We start from the raw sequence: 19,467 nt of genomic DNA, 5'->3' as shown, positions 1-19,467 counted from the left end.
GAAACAGTGTGTAAATTCGAAAGTAACCATATAGTTTTGATCATGTATTTACAATAAATGACATTAATCTAGTGATTACTTATAATTACCGATGATCGTTCATAAACCCCAATTTATTATATTAACCTATTATTTAGTAAATAGTAGGGAAAGCAAAGGGAGGGATTAAAATTCTGTCTTTGTTGATTATTCGAAGATTACAGATAAGTTGAATATTCGGATTTTTAAGAACATTATGTTATCCATGTGGCACATTGGTAATTAAGATTACAGTCCTGAGCTGCACATGCTCTTCATATATGGAGTATTCCTCCAGTAAATGTTAGCTCTTGTTTTCATCCATGGAGGGAAAGGATGGAGGGCGCTACATTGATTAGATATTGGCTCTAATGAATAATTATTTGGTAATACTTTGGTCCGGGCATCTTCGACTAGCTTGAATTATTAGCAAATTTTAAGATTCTTTCGTAACTAAACTTAAAAAACAGAAAATATTTTTTTGTCCCATTACACCATGACAAATCAGTATTATAAACATTTAATTACGACTTCATCAGCAATGGTTTTGTTAAGCATCGCATTAACATAGTATTAAAATGTCAAAATGGTGGGGTCATAATTTTAGTTCATAATTTCGAAAAGAATAGACTTAAACAAATGAAATTTAGTTTCCAGGAGTGTTTGATGTCGTCTTGAAATGTATTGAATAAAATGGTTGTTACCATTGGAAGTTTTGAAATGTGTTCTTATTACAGTATCGAAGGAACCTTGTGAAATTTTTAATTCAAAAATCTTTACATTAATTCCTTTCGAATGGTTCCTTTTTTAATAATTGTACTATGAATGAGAGTAGAATAAATATAGGTGGGTTCTTTATTTTTTCCGAGACTCTATGTTGGCACCAATTTGAACACTTTAGTTTGATCTTCATGAGATGACGTCGACAGAACAGTTATTAAAATCCGCTGCATTTCGTTCAATCTGTTCATTTCTTGTGAAGAATCCAATGACAATTTATTTATATGCATTTTTTTTTAATTTTTTTTTTTTTTTTTTTTTTTTTTTGTTGTTGTTGTTGTGAAGTGCAATAAGTTCCGAATTCTTTAGCAGTTAAGGCATATCTCTGTTGGTAGCTATATTGGTTGGATTTCTGAATACAATTTGTAAGAAATATAACTTGCCAAGGACTTCTTTTGCCGATGAAGATTTTACAGAATAGAATTAAACAAATGTTGAAAATGCGTTTACGAAAGTTAAAAAATACAAAATGATGGTAACGCTTCATTTTTGAGGGAAGGGGTCATATGATATCTGTATGAGTATGGGGAAGTATCGATAAGAATGCGCATCATTTTAAAAACTATAATAAAAGATGGAGAGTGGTTCGCTTCAAACCTTTCTTGCATACTCTAATAAAATTATCCCCACGCATGCAATAAAAATTGTGGATCTTAGGTAAGACAAAGAGTATCTTGTATGGCATTGGCGTACAATAGACACGAAATGCCAACTTTTCACGTGAATTTAGCATTTTTACTGAATTTGAGATCCTTGGTGAGTTTTTTGGCGATTTATCCCCGGCATAGGGATAATAACATCCGACAATTGAATTTGTGGTTTAGACAATATTATCCCAACCGACTGGACAGAGAACAGCACTTGTATTCAGAAAAAACGAACCAAATTTATATGTTTGAGTTATTGCAAACATGTTTCAAAAACTATTGACAAACAGACGAGCAATCTTTAGTTGGAGTAGGCTCAAAATTTGATAGATACCTACTCTATTGATGTTAAATCCATCTATCTCTCTTCGTTTTGTAACTATTTTGTTAATTTATATTCGAACATATGGATTGACAGACTTCTTCTGAAAGGAATTTGCTGAAAATTTGACTGAAATCGACACATTTGCTGCAAAGACTGTATACCAAATGCCATTCCTCTGGCCCAAAGCGTTTTTCGAGTCATCATTGTTACAGACACACATAATGTCAAAAATGTGTTTTCGAGGCCTAAAACGAGGAAATTCTTCCAAATCTCGAGTTTGAATATTTTGATTACAATACTTTTTCTATTTCATTTACGAGAACGTAAAATGAGTAGTATGAAATTATTTCCATTTTACTACCTTTTTGGCATAACTACCATTTTTGTTGAGTCATTTCACTTTATAGCTTGAAAATCCAGATCTCATAAAAGTCCATCGTCTGTAAGCAGAGCCGCTCTTACAAAGCTTGTTTGAGGTCACCATCATAAAACTTAATTTTGATCATCGGAAAACCTTTTTATGGGTTCAAATAGACGGAAAATCGAGTTTTAATTCCCTTGCTGTTTGAAAGGAACTCCAAAATTTCTTAATTGAATATTTACAATGTTGAACGAATGGGAGGTAAATCTTCTCAGAACTTGCCGAAAAACAGCATTAAGTATTTGTTGATTACAGATAGCATATATGGATATATGTTTCCTGATGGGGATGTTGTTTAGGGTTTCAAAGAATTCAAAAGCATAGTAATTCCCATTTGGTGCTCTGGTTATTAAGAGCACAATCCTGAACGCGATACGTTTAGCATCTGCAAGGGGTAGATTACCTTTTTTTTTTTTTTTTTTTTTTTCCTTTACAGACAGGGAATGGATGAAAATTCTACTTAATTTGGAATACTGGTCGAGTCATACTTTCACATATTTGAGATAAAAATAAAAGATTGTTTTTACCGGTATTGGGAATATTTTCATGTAGATGCTTTGAAGTATATATTTACGCATAAGCATGTGCTTCTATATAGAATATTATAACTTATAAAATTCTCTTTTGGCCTGCAGTATTATTTTGAATTGAAAATATCAATCGCTCGAATGAGTTTTAAAAATTGCCGTTGCGAATATTTTCATAAAAATACTAATTAAGAAAAACTCTTTAAATTTATATAAGCATTTCTCAATATGCTAAATCAAATCAAAATAAAACAAAGCTATAAACATAATTAAAAAATTATCACTAATCTAAAATAAGTTTAATTTAAAATCAAATCAATGCAGAATTTTTTTTATTTGTAAAATGGAGGGTATCTGCAAAGAATTTGTTCTAATTGATCGAACAATGACTGGCAAATATAATTTAAATAGTCGAATGAAGTTTAGAATGGGTCGCATTTACCAAAATTGTATTGATGAAAACAATCTTTCTTTCATGGTAATATACTCAGACATGCAAGTTGCTCGTAGACTTTTGGCAAAAAAATACCCCAATGTTTTTGTATTGCATATTGTATTTATCTGATTTAGTACAATGAGTAAACTTAAAAGGAAATTAAAAAGTGATATTTTGATGTTATTTTAAGCATACAAATTTTCCCCTTTCTTTTTTCGAGGACCATTTAGAAAGTGATCTGGAACAGACATTGAATAATTATTAACTGCAACAAATGTGTTGAAACCAAAATGGAATATTTTGAATAGAAAGTGAAAGCAAACAATTTTTCTATTTTTTTTTTACAGGTCCAATCTTAAAATTCTTCGACACGTGGTACAGGACTAGCAAAGTGTGAGAGTGAAAGGTAAGTAATCACCATTTTCAAGAAGTATTCCTTCATTCAATGACTCTTTTGTATTCCTCTATTTTTCTCCTGCCGTCCTTTAATCCTTTTCATCTTTTAAGAATAAAATGATACAAAAGATTATGTAACAAAATAAGACTGTTTTAAAGTTCCGAATTTTAAAAAAGCATTAATCATAAAAAAATCTTTTTCATTTACATTTATGTATGCAAGTACGTCCTGCTTATTATTTGGAACCTTAAAATATTAGATTTAAAGTTGTAATTAAAAAACAAATATAGAGCAGACAGTACAACATTGTCAGTCGGACAAATTAAACAGTGCTTTTTGCTTTCTCATATACAAGTAAAGAGAAAATATTGTAATTGTCAAAACATTTGAATTCGAGATTTTGAGAATCCCGGTATATATCGATACTGTGCCCTCCAAAGTATGAGGGAAAAAAAGTACTATGCTGTAGCTCCTGCCACTCTTTGTAAATTTTTAAAAACGTATGTTTATTGTGTTATCATTGCACATGTAGAGAATGTTCAATTGCAAATATACTTGATCTCTTTGAATGTTCAATTCTTATTGAATTATAACCATAAACCAAGATTCACCCTCTGTTAACAGCATTTTCAAAGAGTTTTCACCATTTTCATTGAAGAAGTGAAATGGAAGTCTTTTTTACCCTCTTTTGGTCAAAAATCAAAGCTTAGTTTAACTAACACACGTCTCATCTTTAAATCTTCGGTTAGAATGAAGCATAAGGATTGAATCGAATCCTAGTGATTGCTTCACTCTTCAGGTAACTAAATGATATCGCAACTCCAGTGATATTGGTGATTTTGACTTATAACAGAAACTTAAAATCGTCAACAACAAAAAAAATGGACACCTCTGTGACATTGTTATTTAGTATCGCTTGTTTACGAAAACGGTGCTGATTTAAATGATGTGCGTTGATAAGTTTCTTCCCGTTGAGAAATTAATTTACTAAGTTAATAACTAGAATATCAAAATGTTTCCATTACATGAATCGAAATATTTCAATAAATCGACCCACCAGGCTATATATATGTACATCAAATTTTTTTCGAAAAATGTAGTAGTTCCCTTTATATATATTTGAAAAATCCGCCTAAAAAAAGTCAACCCGCCGGGGGCCGGGCGTTAAGTTATTTGAACACGTTAATTAGCAAAGAAAAAAAATCGTTTGCATTTTAAGAAATTTGAGAAATATAATCATCACGAATCAATTATATTCTTAATATCAGCATGCGTTTTCGATTCAGAAATATTTCCTTTTTACATATATCCTTTTTATAGATTGAGGCACTCCAATTAATTTTCAGATCTATACGTCATTCATCCTTATCAGTCCTGCCAATTTAAGGATTTAATAACAATCATGACGATTAAAATATCTTGTATATGCAAATTTAAATAAGATGCTGATTTGTGAGATGCGAATACCATAAAATCATTTTAAGCCAATGAAATTATCGGAGTTCATTCAAAGGAGAGAATTTTATTTTCAGAGAGAAATGATTGGAGATTAAAGTACATAAGGTTAATTTATAATAATAATAATGATACTCATGGGTTTTTTTACATAAAATTCAATTATATTTTATCAATTGCTTTCAACACTGAAATATTGCTTAAATATTTCTATAACATTTCACTTAATTTTTTTAACATATTTCACTTGTCCGTATGCGAATTATATTGAGCAAAGAACTGTAGGTTTCGAATAACGTGAATACTAGATTTCAGTGGATTATCACTTTTCAGACCGCTTTGAGTTGAGAAAAAAAGTTTTTAAAATTGCACCATTCTGTCCGGGAATACATTAATCTTAAAAATAGGTGGGTTTTAGAATCTTGAATTGGTTGAAAATTCTTCGTGGGGCTCTATGGTACTTTTAAATTTATTTTTAACCTTCTAATATTTGTAGACTAGCATTCTGTCTGTCAATTGCACAATGAGTTGCGTTGAATTAATTGAAAAAAATTAGTACTATAAAGAGTAAAAATAACAAAGTGATGGATATTCTTTTTGTTATGTAACGGCTGATGTATTCTGAATGAAAAATGACAAGCGAATCCAGTTTTATATACTATCATGCTATGAGTCTTTGAGCTCCTGGTTTAAAATTATTTTTTACGTTAATACAGCTGTAAAAGAGGAAACTACTTTATAATTAGAGGGTTGATTATTTTAATATGTTGATATTATCCCTCATCTAATCAAAGAAATTTGCGAATGAGTGCTTAGTACTAACTTATTACATATATAAATAATAGGCGTCGGTTCATTTCCTCATTTTAATATTAGTTCACTTACTGAAGGGTAAGAAATGGTCCTGATTTTCTTAATTTTTTTTTAAAAAAATCATTTATTTCAAAACGATAACTGCTGGTAAAGAATAACAATCGATTTGATATTTCTACATTTAATCTGCCCTCAAATCCATATTTCTACCCTGTGAGCGGAATAAAAAAGTCCTTTTTTTAAAATAAAAGATTTTTATTATTAAAATCGTATGATTAGAAAATAAATTTGAGATTTATATAACGGTGACAATATTTTCTTCGTGGAACATGAAATTTATCGGAAATTTATAAATTCAAATTACTTTAGTATATGATCCCTCAAAAGAGGAGCATCTATTCCCTGTGTGGATTTTAGAAATTTCACAAACACAGGATGCGTCACAAATTCTTGCAAACTTTAAAAAAAAATCATTGAATAAAAATAATGCTTGAAAGGAGTTGCAGTTTCCGTAAATACGTTCAGAGAGTTTTGCATTTTTTTTTCCCCACTAAAAATAATTAAAGAAAAAAATGGACGATAGTTGGTGTTCACGCGTTAAACTGAGATTGTTTATGCATATCAGGGAAAGAAAGCACAGTAACTTAGAATCTTTTATTTTAAAGCAAAAAGATGTTTAATAAGACCGCCACCACAAGGTATTGAGCAAGTAATGCGCGTAACTAGCAGTTGAATTTAGCATGTCGGCATCGATCTCACCGAAGACCCGTTGAACAGTACCTTATTATTCCGCCGAAGTGGCTGGAGAGAACCAGTAGACACCAGACTTTAGTTATTTCCATAACCAAAAGTCCGTCTGGCGATCTTGGGGGTCACTTAACCCTTAACTGGGGACGTGCAGTCTGTGAAACCTCTAGCGATGGATTTTCGGTCACCCCTATTCTATTTTTAGCTCAATTGAATGGATTGACCCTGTAGCTTCCTGTTTTGTGACATTCAATACAGTGCACTTTTTCAACCGATTTCAGCGGATGCTTTTTAAAATAAGTCAGTTATTTCTTTGAGTGTGGTCTCTAAGACCGCAGCTCCCTGTTAGTGTCCCAGTGATAAACAAGGCTTAGCAGATGGCACTAAAACTGGAGGGCCAAAATATCATCCAATTTACTGATCATATTATAAAGCATTGCTCCAGACAATTTTAAATGAAGCAAAAAGTGATTTTAGTGATGACGATAATTGTACAGAAGAGGTTTTCGATAAAACTTCGTATTCAACTGATTTTGATATTTATGTTCAAACATAATTAATTTTTCCAGTCATAATGTATTTCGAAAACTTTATCAAATTTATTAATATACCAAGAGATATAAGTACAGAATTTATAGGTTGATTTTTATACTAGTTCTTAACATGTATGTTTAAAATGCTTTAGAAAACCGTGCTATGAAAGCACGATAAAAAAAAAAGGCAAATTTTACCCTTTTGCATTTTTTTTATTTATCAAATAATTGCTGAATTTTATATTGTCTTCTATATACCTTCATATACTGTAAAAATAATTGATTTAAAAAGTAAAAAAAAAAAATAACATGTTTTTTTTTTTCAAGATTATTATTTATTGTTATGTCTAATTTGAGGAGAAAATGTATTCCAACGCATTTACTTTTTTCAAGGATAATATATTCTGAAAAATTTCTAAAATATATCTATCTCGAGAAAAAAATATCTGCGAAATGTATTGGCAATTTTTCATACTAATACATTCATTAGAAAATTTAATTTGAGTGTAAATGAAATGCGGTCTCGTAGTGAAATGGTATCCCCAGTTAAGTTCTACAATTTCACCTCCCCAGTTAAGGGGTAATCTTACATCCTCGACTTATCATTAGGTTCTCAGGGAATGTATCGAGGATGAACATTCTGACGGAACGAACAACGCGAGACGGAACATCATACTGCGCATGAAGATGACGGCAGGTAACACACATCTTTGCTGCAATGCAGACGTACCGTGGTGTCACAAAAGCACAAGATTCTGTAAAGGCAGAACAGGTTTTCCAACCGGAGATGGAACAATGTTCTTCAAAATAAAAAAGTCCAGAATGAGGGAAGTGGTGATCGAACAGTCACACGCAAAGAATTTGGTGATTTGGACTTGTAGCCGGTACAATAAAAAATGGGCTTCATCTATCCACATGATGTACTGCAACTATTGTGGGTCAGATTCCATTTGTGCAAGCGCTCATCCTGCACAGGCTTATCTTTCATCGGAATCGACTGGAATTATGTGGTGAAGTGCCTCTGTTTGGTACGTGTGCAGTTTCAAAATGCTGCGCTAATTGCGTCGGATCTACATTTCCGGAATCCTCATTAATCTCTCAACTTAACGTGCACTTCTACTTCCTATTGATGTCTCGGCTGTCAAATTTCTCATGGCTATCCAACAGGGATGTGGCCAACATAGTATCCTATTAAAAAAGAAACGGCTTTTGCTCGTCTTGATTCCTTTCACCGAGCGGAAATTTCACAATGATTTAGTTATTATTCATCGGTATTATGCAAAAGTTGAATCACTAATGCTCAAGAACGAAATCATTCTGCTGGCATCAAATGACGGATCCGTTTCTAACCTTGTGTTAATTAGTTATCTTCTTTTGTAGATAACATCTGGATTTGACATTTGAGTCCATTTGTCAGTCATATTTTGAATCATTTTTAATGGGGGAAAATACAAAAACTTTCAACATATTCCGAAACCGCATTTTTTTCGAGCATTGCGTTTCTTTATTATTTAGGTTTTTTTGAAGATTTTACGAGTTTCTGGCGCATCTTTTATACCTTTCCCTGTGTTTTCTCTGTGAAGTGTATGAAAGAGCCGTGAAAGCGAGTATGTGAGTTCATCTTCCCAGGAGCTAGAAGTCAGAGTTCTGCCCTCGGGTGCTCAGGGGCCTTTAGCCTCAGAATCTACTGCACATACTCGGCTTAAATTGCTGACTTCGGGCTTGTCTAGATGCCATAAATAACAACAACAATATTTGAAATATGGGAACATCTGTTAATTTTATTGTGTAAATTTCGATCTCATGCAAACCTTTTTCTTATGTTAAATTCACTTTTTCCGCATTAATAATTAAAAATTCATAAAAATATTTAATTTGTATAATTCATCCGTTTGCTGCACATCTTAATGAAAAAAAATGTAGTAAGAGATTGTTTTAAAAAATGTATAACAATCTAATATCTGCGCGAGTTCATAAATCATTTAACATTGAAAGGCTCATTTTTCAAAACACTGTAACTCTTGAAACTACATTTGAAATTCATAAACTTCTATCGTTAATGTTATGTCATGCCAAACTTCTATGTTAATGTCATCGCAATAAATCTATTCAGAAAAATAAAAGCCGTAATGGAAAAAATTAGGAATTGTTAATTAATTCCGAAATCGATTTGTTGATTGGAACAAACGAATCTCTTTAAGTCAATTCCATCGACATCAGTTTTATGAAGATGAAATAATAAATAACAAGTTACGGAGGTGTGCCATATTTTTGTTCACTGCTGTACATTTGGGACGCTTTGATGTATATCAATGCTTAGTGAGTCAACTTTTGATTTTTTTTTATAATTTTTTTTTTTTTAAGTTTACATAACATTTCAAAAATTTTCTTCGTATAAATTATTCCTCAGTAACACGAAACTTATAGTAAAATATGAAGTAGCTTCTCCACTATAACAAATACAGTAATTTCACGATTCATATTTTTTTCAAAAATCTGCGGAAGTTAACAGCATTTCTTAATTTTGAATCAGGCTTTTGGCAGGTTTCGAGATTCAGATGCTTTTTCTATTTTGATGTTAGATTTCCCAAACGCATTTGCTTGGGACTCTACCACTTGACTTCTTTTTCTGAATGAACCTTCTTATTGTTGAAACTTAGATTAAAAACTTAATTAAAGGTATTTTATTATATAATTGTATCAGTTGCATAAAATTATAGAGCTTCAAATATTTGTAGAAAAAGCAAAAACAAATTTTGTCTAGGTCATCAATATCGAAATATATATTAATTGTAGAAAAAGTTTTATATTTGTCTATAAATCTTTCTCTTAAATTCTCTAAGAAGCTATTATCAGTAGTGTGATATCATAGATTAAAATAAGAGGTGCACCCCGTCTAAAAAGTGTCCTAACACAACTAATTACCAAAGAACTAATTATATTCCAGTAAATTTCAAATTATTTTCTTAAAAAAGAAATCTAAAACGGTCTTCTCAAAACTTCCTTGCAACCTTCCTAATAAAGATATTCCCTCTCCCTAAATGAATACAGAACATCTTGGGCAATACTGAGATTTTTAGTTTAGGATTCCCACGTATTAAAGCTTTGTACTTTTTAGTATAGTGATATAAATAATATGCATTTTCTACGCTTACGCTTTATACTTTCCCGCTTGAAATCAAAACTTAGCAATTCTATTTACAATTCTGCATACCAAAGTTCATTTGTATACATCTTTGAAGTTTTGTTATTGCATTTCCATGCATGAGAATACACATATCAATAAATGGTCTACTCCTCTACGAATTGTATTTGAATGTTGATGCATTTCTGCATTTTAAATGGTAAAATCGCATACTAAATTTCTTTGCCTAAATTGTATTTTTGAGTTATCATTCATATGCAAGCGAAAATATAGAAACGGAGTCGGTCAGTATATCAAGAAATTTTGTTCCAAAAGTTCCATGAAATCACGCTTTAGATGCTAGAACTAAATTTTATTCATCCAACTATTTACATTTTGTAGTTATCGAATGCATTTGTTTTCAAACGAAGGGAAACGTCGTGGGATTGGCTTTTGCTAAAAAATTTCATAGAAATCGAAAATTTGGTTTAAAGATCACACAAAAGTTTGATCCGTCTGAAGCAAAGCATTTTTGAGTTACCTTCCGGCAATGGCAGTTAAAACAAACCAACTAAAAAATTGGATTTGAAATGGAGTAATCTCTAGTTCGAATTTCTTAATGATTACAATACTTGCTTTTTGTACAATACACATTCCAGAATGCAATAAATATCTATTTTTATGGTTAAAATCATCAACATCGTATTGAAATTCACGCAGTCACCCCTTGAAAACATAAATTTTTAAGATTAAATTAGCTTAAGTACTTATTATTTTTCACAAAACCATGTGATGAATCATCAGCAGTTGCAATAGTAGCGCACTCCTATAGAATGTCTCTGTTTAGATATATATCGAAAAAAAAATCTATTTCAATAATATTTGATTTAAAATAAATAATTACATAACACACACCTAAACTGTGCATTTTTGAAATTCGCAGATAAGTAAATGTTGTGTAACAAAACACTTAGATACAACAATTTTAGTATAATTGATTCCATTCCGTAGTGAACCAAATAACACTGTATTCAAAGTAAAACAAATTTGCGATAGAGCTTTGGAATTTTGTTTTACTAATGGTATCAATAAATATTTATAATGATAAATTGCATTGATGTTGATACAACACCCAGCGGACGTTCTAGGTATATTTAGTTGTAAATTCTCTCCTAATTAACCTGGAACCCCAAAAACGTTTTCTATGTAATCACCATGAAAAATGATTAAAAATGACGAAAATTTTCAAATTCCTTGCTAAAATGTGGAAAGGAGAACCAAGTATCTGCTGCTATACTATTTATTCGACACCGAATAACGTTATGGTGTTATAAAATAAAGATGTTTTCGAAAATTCATTCAATAAAGTTTGACTCTTTGAAATTGTAAAATCATCATTAATTAAATAGTAATTTGTTGCTGACAATCTGAGAAACTCCTGCTAATTAAAAACTAGTATATTAATCTTTAATTAAAACGGAGCACAATATTTTAATGGATACCTTAAAATGGAGTTATTAGCTATGTCTATATATAATTTTGGTTTTAAATGTAATGCAATACCGACTTCCAGAAGAAAATGGAAACGTCAAAATTCAAAATTATTCAACTTCCTTAATCTATCTAGTTAAAATACTATTGTGTAGTGAACACAAAATTATAAATTGTGGAATTTATCAAACTCGAGGCTTTATGTTGTAGTAAAAACTATTTTAGATGAAATATTTTATTAAATGATAAACTGAAATATTTTTATTTTTTGTATAAATAACTTTCAGAGTCGTATTCAAATGATTGATTTTCAGACTTTCTATATCTGGTTTTAAATATTTACTATTAGATAGGTGTAAGGTACACTTTGTGTATCGATGAAAGAATTGTAATCGCTTAGCTTATGTTAACTTGTGAAAACGAATTTTGGTAACAGATGTTTGGTTGTCGATGCTCGCCACGGTTGTAATCTACGCAGATGCTTTACCACAATAATAGATTTTTATTTTTCTAATTAAGAACTCTTTCTTAACATTTAAATTTCAAGACCCTGATTGTAAATCAGCCTTATATGGAGCAGCCGGAATCTAATGGACTTACAAAGGGAATTTCAAATAATATTCTATAAAAAAACATCGCACTCGTTAAGCATTCTTTGGAGCTTTCAGAATCCTCGCCAAGGAATGATAATCTCGCCAAGATTGTTTCTGCCTGAACGTATTCCAAAAAACGTCCACGCATAGTAAGTGAAGTTTATGAGATACTTTATATACTTTCATTTTACTTGTGATAAAACCTTGTACAAATCAGTGCGAGTATTCTAACGAATGTTGAATATTCATTTCGCATTACCTTCAAAAATATTATTCTCTTTGCAAAATGTATTGCTTGCATTTTAAACAAGAACGTCGCCAAGCAATCATCGCTTTTTAAACAGGAACGTAGCCAAGCAATCTTCGCTAATTTATTTCGTTCGTCAAGAACAGTGAACAGAAATTTAAAAAAAAATGTCAACAAAAGATGATATCATTTTTAATTCTTTAGACTCGCAACCGCTGCAAACTTGAACGATAGTTCAACTGAAAAAAGAATTACGTTTCAGAAATATTTCGCTAACTGGAAATAAGAATGAATTAATTTTGCGTATTGTAGAGGATAATAATAAAAGAAATAGTGAAGGAACTTTGGAAGAATTAAATGTTCTTCGAGTGCAGAATCTTAATAACGCTGAGGGGGCAATTTCTGATAATGCACATTTATTGACAGAGATTGAATCTCTGCTAAAACAAGTAGAACTTTTAAGTAATTCTTCTACACAATCGCCACTTCCTATGCCTCCGCCCTCTCAAATAGATCCGAATATCGCAGCTATTCTTTCTACATTAATGGAATCGCAAAAACTATTTTTAGAAAGACAAGTAAATCCAAATGTGATTCAAATCACATCTACAAATGACACTGCAAATTCAATCCAAATATTTAAAGGTGATATAATTGAAAATGCACTTGAATGGTTAAAGGAAGTTGAAAGAATTTCAACTTTAGCTAACTGGTCCGACGAATTAAAATTAACTAATGCTATTTCTCGCCTCTCAGGATCTACAAAAAATTGGCAATTAACAACAGGAAAAAATTTTAATGATTGGATTACTTGGAAAAATGCTCTCGCCTCAAGATTTAAAAGGCGTATTACAATGCAAGATTTTTTGGCTCACCAAAATGAACGGAATTTGAGGCATAATGAAAGTTTAGTAGATTATATTTATTCAAAAGACGCTCTTTTGGAAAAAGCTCCCTTCACCATTCCCCAACCTGACCGTATTTCTATGATCATAGGTGATATTACCGAGGAAAAATGGCAACTTGCATTAGCTACTCAAAATATGAATACTGTTGAAGAATTAATTGACAGGGCAACTGCACTTGATGCTATTCGCAGTGCAAAACAAGAGCATAAGAAACATTCTCCGAAATCTCAAATTCGATCTTCTTATACACATGATGAACAACGTCGTAAATACAATCCAGTAACTGACGATGTTATTGATATTACTTGTTGGAGATGTGGAAACAAAGGCCATGCATCTTTTATGTGCAGTTTACCACCTCCTCCACGTGGTTCAACCATAGCTCAACCAAGAAACGCGTCACGACAAAATCAATATACCAACAGTCAAACTAATGCCCAAATCCCATCTTCTAGCAGTACAACTAGTTCTGATAATAACACAGTAGTCAAAACTATAAGTTTGAACTCTTCAAATTCCCGCCGCAACAACAACAATCGCAACTCGACATATGGAAGATCTACAACCGCAAATAGTGCAAATAATAATTCCATAAATTGTATTAGAACTGAAACTAACATACGTGCCTTAATACCTGTTATTATCAACAATGATACAGAAATTCAAGCCCTCTGTGATCCATGTGCAGATATCACAGTCATTCAACAATCTTGTGTTCCAAATGATATTGTTATTAACCCGTGGACTGATGGGCAGTTCCAAGTTGTTGACCATGAAATAAAGCCAATAGGTTGGATTTCTTTAAACATAATTGTTGGTAATTTGGAACATATGATGCCTAAAATTGGAGTGTGCACCCAGCTTCCATTTAAGCTTATTTTATGATTCGATTGGCAACAACAAGTTCAAGCTAGATGCACTTACGACCCTAATGGCTCATTATGTATTTCTACTCCAACTTCATTTCATTTGTACGAATTTATTCATGCTTCGAAACCCAGCATCAACTGTGTCGCTCTTCATCCACCCTCACTACCATCATTAGATGACGTTACTTTGCCAGAAGCAACACCCAATATAATTTCATCCGAAACAAACCTTATCCCTAAATCCGCAGGACTGTCTACAACTCAACAAGCTCAACTTGATGCAGTAATTGGCAAATTTACTGATGTTTTTTATTCGAATGATGATAACATTGGACTATGTCCATATGTGGAATTCAAAATCGAATTGCAACATGAAAATCCTATTAGATGTAGACCTTATAGACTTTCAGAGCCTGATCGCCAGTTTCTAAAAACGCAAATTGAAAAATGGTTAAAACAAGGTATTTGCCGTCATTCCAACTCGCCGTACGCAGCACCAGCTTTCATTGTGGAGCAGCCCTTTCATGAAAGTACTCTTAGGCGAGTTGCGGTAGATTTCTCTCGCACTATTAATCTTATCACAAATATTGATCCGTATCCAATCGACCAAATGGAAGACGTTATTCAACGCATGGCAGGCAAGAGCTAAAATTCTAAAATGGATGTAAAATCTGCATTTCACTGCATTCCCATAAGAGACATTGACACCTACAAAACTGGATTTGTCACTCCTGACGGACATTATGAATTTCTTCGAATGCCTTTTGGTGTCACAAATGGCCCATATACAATGACAAGAACGATTAAATTATCCGACAATCATCTGGTACACCACAATGTCAACACATACATTGATGATATATCAACTTCTCATGATGACTTCAATAATCATCTCAAAGTTATATATAAAATCTTTGAAGCAACTCAAAAAGTTCTCTTCAAGCTGACACGAGAAAAAACGCAATTTGCAGTATCAGAAATCACTCTTTTTGGTCGAATTATTTCTCAAGATGGTGTTCGTCCTGATCTGGAACGCATAGCAGCAATTGAACGTTACCTAACTCTCAAATAAATTCATGAAGTTCGTAGTTTCCTTGGATTTGCTAATCAGTTTCGAAAGTATATTCGTAACTATGCTGTTATTGCTAAACCTTTAACAAGCGTTTTAAAAGGTTTAGAAAAGAAGACCAACAATGCTCCCATAGTTTTAACAGATGACCAACAGCGTACATTTGAATCTTTAAAAACTGCAATTACTACTGCTCCAATTCTTTCGTATTTCAAACAAGGATTACCAACCTTTGTAGAAACTGATGCATCTCATTCTGAACTAGGAGCAGTTTTATCTCAAGAACAGAATGGAAAGCGTCGTGTCATTGAATATGCTTCACGTACCTTAAAAGATGCTGAAACACGCTACCACAGTAACTAACTGAAAAATTTCGACTCTATCTCCTAGGTCACAAGTTTCAACTCAAAGCAGACAACTATACAACCGCTTATGTAGTTGCAAAATCTGCAATTAATCGAAAATTTGCACGATATTTAGTGGATTTGGCTCAATTTGATTTCACAACTGAGCAACGACCCGGAAAGCAAAATGTCATCGCTGATCACCTTTCACGTTTCCCAACACCACCTGTTTGTTTAAAAGTTACTGCATGTTATGAATCAGACATTTGAGTGAAACAGAAAAGTGATGACTTTGGTCAGTATATTTTTCGCTTACTCAGAGAAAAAAATCCAAACAAAAGGACAATGTCAATCATATGCAATTACAATATCGATAACAACACTCTTGTGCGAGTTAATAATTCGAAATCTGTAGTAGTGATTCCTAAGACAATGAGAGAGAAAACTCTGATCGCTTGTCACGATGATGTTGGACATATGGACGCAAACAAAAACTCTTTACAATTTGGAATTACGTTATTGGTGGCCAAATATGCGCAAGGACTGTAAAGCATATGTTCGAAGCTGTCATAAATGCCAAATTGTCAACCGACGTACTGCTAATCCCTATGGTCTTTTGAAGCAATTGCCGATTCCATCCACACCTTGGGAAATTGTATCTGCTGACCACATAATCTGTTTGCCAGAAACAAGAAATGGAAATACAAATATGCTTTTCCAAATTGACCACGCCACACGCTATGTAATTGCAACACCTTCTGCATCTCTCGCCGCTCATACAGTGACTGATGCTCTGTATCATAATATAATACTTAAATACATATTTGGCTGTCCATATCTATCAGATGGAGGAACAGCATTTACCGCACGTCACACTCAGCGGTTTCTTCAAAAATATGGAATCGCACAATCAACGACACCACCTTATTCACCACAAGCTAACAGTAACGTTGAACGAGCCAACGGCATCAGTGTGTCCTCTTTGAAAAAAATGACTGACAAAAACATGAAAAAATGGGACGAATTACTTCCAAATGCCTTACTTGCAATTAACACCACGAAACAAAATTCTAGTAAGAAATCACCATTTTATTTACTTCATGGATATGAGCCACGCCTTCCACGTGAACTTCACATTGGTAGCTTCATAGATGACACGCCACGTGAAGACCAATTAGACCTTTTAACTTTGGCCAGGGCAGAAGCAGCAAATAATATGTATGAAACACATTTGGAGAACAAGAAACGATTTGATCTCCATCGCAGATCCCATTCCTTCAAGGCAGGAGATCTCGTATTATACGACTGGCCGAAAAACGGAGATCACAAACTTTCTCCTATTTTCAAAGGACCATTTGTGATTATACGTCCAGTCGGGGCCGTGTGCTACGAGATCAAGTCTACAACACAGCAGAACAAATTTATCAAGGTTGTCCACGTACAACATATTTGCCATTACTTTAAACGAAATTCACCAACCATCGAGGAAAAAAGCACAGACGAAGAGAATGAGAGCCACTGAGCCATCATCAAAACGATATTAAATGGTCTGTGTTCCCCAGAGAATTGAACGAAAACTTTGTTTCTTTTATTTTTATGCTTCAATTTAAAATTTCTTCTGTCTGTCTAAATTTTATATTGAGCGGGGCCGAATGTAAGGTACACTTTGTGTATCGATGAAAGAATTGTAATCGCTTAGCTTATGTTAACTTGTGAAAACGAATGTTGGCAACAGATGTTTGGTTGTCGATGTTCGCCACGGTTGTAATCTACGCAGATGCTTTACCACAATAATAGATTTTTATTTTTCTAATTAAGAACTCTTTCTTAACATTTAAATTTCAAGACCCTGGTTGTAAATCAGCCTTATATAGGGTAGTGCATATTAGTGTATTGATGAGATGACATTTGAAATCTTTAATTTGTAATTTTGTTAATTATAAAAAATGCAATTTTGGATTCATATAATATGAAGTTATGACTTCCTTCCATGTTTCGATCAACATAAAAGATCCAGTTTTGACATTGAAAGGAATGAAATGTCAAAAGAAGTATTTATATGTCTAAGAATAGAGATTTTTCTGTAAGCAGACAATTCATAAGATCATTCTTCTTGCATGGATTACATATAAATAGTTTTGAATTGAAACAGAAGGAATTGCATATTCTAAAACTTTTGTATTCAAAATCGCTTAAAATGATAGTTTTTACAGAAATATTTGTAATTGCTTCTTTAAGAAAATACGATTTACGTGTGTTTTTAGAGGGTACATTATAAATTTAATGACGTATTTCGCTTTAATGTAATGGTTATAGTTTGTAAGTTTTAAGAAGTGTTAATATAATTTTTTGACAGATCTGTGCTTGTTATTGTCGGGTATTAAATGTTTTTGATATTTTTTTTAAACCTTTTATTTCAAGGTTTACACATCCAGTGAACTGCTATATTATTGTTTTAAATTCACCTTATTTGTTATCTAACAAATATTAATACTGCAGTTTTTAGGTATTGAACATAAAAAACTTGTTTTGTAAATATTTAAAGTAAATCTGAAAACCTTTCACCAGCGTATAAGCATTATGTTTTAAATCCTCATTAAGTGGCACAAACAAAATTAATAAGTTTGCTGCCTTGATTTTGGCCATATTTAATAAGAAGCATACTTCTTTGACGTCTCCTATTAACGGCCGTGAATATCTAATTAGATAATAAGTATGAACAAGGCGATTCACTTGAACAACAAATTAAACGAAGGAGATATAAAATAAACACCGAAGTTTTCACTCGCATCGAAATTTTCTCTGAAGGAGAAATTTTGTTGTCAGCGTGTTAAAAGTAGTTATCAAAATTTCTTACTCATTTGAGGTATTAAATTTCCAATTCAAGTTTTTCTGCTGTGCTGTTGTTTGATCAAAAGATGTTCCATATCCTTTGTATGCTATTTTAAATTTGTTTTAAAAGTTTTATCTTTGCGTTGCATGCTTAATAAATTTCTTTGATAATATTTTTTCTTTGTTTCCTCCTTTAGAAATCTTTTTGCATCGTACTGATGGTCGAATGGAGGGTAATATCTAATTTTCAGCTAGAAACTCAAGCCTTCAGAAAGAAAAGAAACATCTTGAGACAGTTATCCATACTTTACTACCAAATCATTCTAATCCAGCATCCTGGAGAGGGGGTCTGTGGTGGTTGTCATCTGACGATTCTCTGGAAACACCAAATGGCAGAGGTTTTGCTTTTAGCAGAAATATATTAATCTGTCATTCGTAAAAAAAATTTAGGCAAACTATACCCTTATTAAATTTTTGCTGCAGCTTCAAAGAGTGGTGGACCGATACCGTGGATATAATATGTAATTAGAAGAAGAAGAAGAAAACAAAAAATCTTAATCTGAAAGAAATATATTATTACTTCACCAGAGGAATTTTGTTATGGTAACCATTCTGGTTGTCTGTTTTTTCAAAACATACAAATATATTCTCTAACATCAATTCAAGCTCATCTTAATTTGCACCCTCAATATGAGTTGGTTTTCTCCTTGCAAACAAAGTTTGTATAAAGAAGTTGTCAAAAAGAATAACATTGTAAAGAAAAAAAGTGAAAACCGAAAAGAAAAATAATGTCATCTGATAAAGGTTGAAAATTATATCTCCAATAACCGGGTATTTCCTACCTTCAACTGTTTGTGCGACTATTTCAAAGATGCGAATAATATATTTTAA

General features: G+C 32.3%; 1 long non-coding RNA gene across 1 annotated transcript in view; it reads left to right on the top strand.

Moving 5' to 3' along the window:
- The window catches only part of LOC129976728 (uncharacterized), a 36,964-nt gene extending 17,764 nt beyond the window's left edge, over window positions 1-19,200 (top strand). Inside the window, exons 2-3 of the long non-coding RNA XR_008785182.1 lie at window positions 3,502-3,560; window positions 18,774-19,200. This is a non-coding gene — a long non-coding RNA (uncharacterized LOC129976728). The remainder of the gene's footprint in view (window positions 1-3,501; window positions 3,561-18,773) is intronic.
- Window positions 19,201-19,467: the final 267 nt, after the last annotated feature.

Source organism: Argiope bruennichi, chromosome 7, assembly GCF_947563725.1.
Source record: "Argiope bruennichi chromosome 7, qqArgBrue1.1, whole genome shotgun sequence".
Taxonomy (NCBI): domain Eukaryota; kingdom Metazoa; phylum Arthropoda; class Arachnida; order Araneae; family Araneidae; genus Argiope; species Argiope bruennichi.
Note: the sequence above shows the minus strand (reverse complement) of the source record. Positions and strands in the feature narration are given on the sequence as shown.